At 47.1% G+C, this 1,528-nt stretch overlaps 1 pseudogene; it reads left to right on the top strand.

The window, feature by feature from the left end:
* The first annotated feature begins 345 nt into the window (after positions 1 to 345).
* LOC123090842 (uncharacterized) lies at positions 346 to 861 on the top strand (annotated as a pseudogene).
* Positions 862 to 1,528: the final 667 nt, after the last annotated feature.

Genomic DNA, 1,528 nt, shown 5'->3' with positions numbered 1-1,528 from the left:
CAAAAGCTCGCGACCAAACAATAAAACAGTGCCTCTTAAGGACAACAGTGATGAGCTATCCAACTTAAACAAAATTTTGGATCGGATATGTCAAATCCACAGTACCTCTGGAAGGCCTGCAAACCATACTCACCGAGATTGTTGGGTTTTTAAACAGTCGGGCAGACTCAACGCCAAACACAAGGGGCTCGACGCGCCAAGCGAGGACGATGACGAACCCCACCAGCAGAGCACCAGAAGACAAAAGACTTTCCCACAAGAAGTCAAAACAGTAAACTCACTTCATGTGATAGTACGGAAAACAATGCGGCACCCGCTAAGATAGGTGTCGCACGGTCCACCCCAATGGAACCTCGAGATTGGATGTCAAAACCAATCACTTTTGACCACCTAGATTATTCTAGAAGTATCCGAAACGCAGGATGGACTGCTCTGATATTGGATCCTATAATCGACAGACTGCAATTTACACAAGTCCTGATGGACGGCGGCAGCGATTTAAACCTACTATATCCGGACACAATCCGCAAGTTGGGGATAGACCTTATTACAATTTGACATAGCCGCACTTCCTTTAAAGGAGTGGCGCCAGGCCCTTACGCCAAGTGCACAGGCTCCTTATTACTAGAAGTTGTGTTCGGGTCACCTGACAACTTCCGACGCAAAAAGCTAATCTTTCATGTCGTCCCATTCAAAAGTAGCTATCAAGCACTATTGGGACGTGAAGCTTTCGTCCGCTTTAACGCAATACCACATTACGCGTCTCTTACACTTAAAATGCCCGGTCCACGCGACATCATTTCACTGAAAGGTCGTCTAAGACCCCAGACACGGCTGGCCGAGTCCGGAATAAATAAGCTAGGGGCTACCTAGCCGCACACCCCTTCACAAGGGGCTGCACATATAAGCAATAATGAGCTAGCATAGGCTCAACTTTATTAATTTATGTTTCAATTTTTTATGCACTTTTTCGCACGATTTCTTTTCAAACTAAGTTCCTCTCTTTTTACAGATGAACAACATGCACACCCGTCCAGGATACGGCACAACAGAGACACAGGCGCAGACGTGCAGTAGGGACCCGTTTCAAGGATTCTTTTCATATTAAGACCCTGCGTAAACCTTTCTTACTGTCTCTTGTTGCTATAATCCCCTGGTTTCTCATTATAACCAGAGTGGAGACTGGCGTTTTGGCATCGCCGTGTTAGAGGACCTTGCCCGTACCTAGACACTAGGGGCTTAGGGCATTGTTCTGCCCGTTATTATAAAGACAGAACACCTTCGGGAGTGTTCGGCGTCTCGAGTTAGGCCTTATATGCATCAACTTCGAATCATGTCTTTGGTCAAATGTTGGGTTTGCCCGGCTCCTGTGTTTTGCTGCCTTACGTTTCGTATCATCAGCTAATGCGGCACCAGGAGAACTACTGCGATTGTGCCCCAGTTCGGCTGGGCAAGCACCTCAATAGAGAAAGCCGAAAACTGACTGTCATGATACAGCGAGAGACTGGTCAACCACTCGATCGACCAA

Source organism: Triticum aestivum, chromosome 1B (genome assembly GCF_018294505.1).
Source record: "Triticum aestivum cultivar Chinese Spring chromosome 1B, IWGSC CS RefSeq v2.1, whole genome shotgun sequence".
In the NCBI taxonomy this organism is placed as follows: Eukaryota; Viridiplantae; Streptophyta; class Magnoliopsida; order Poales; family Poaceae; genus Triticum; species Triticum aestivum.
Note: the sequence above shows the minus strand (reverse complement) of the source record. Positions and strands in the feature narration are given on the sequence as shown.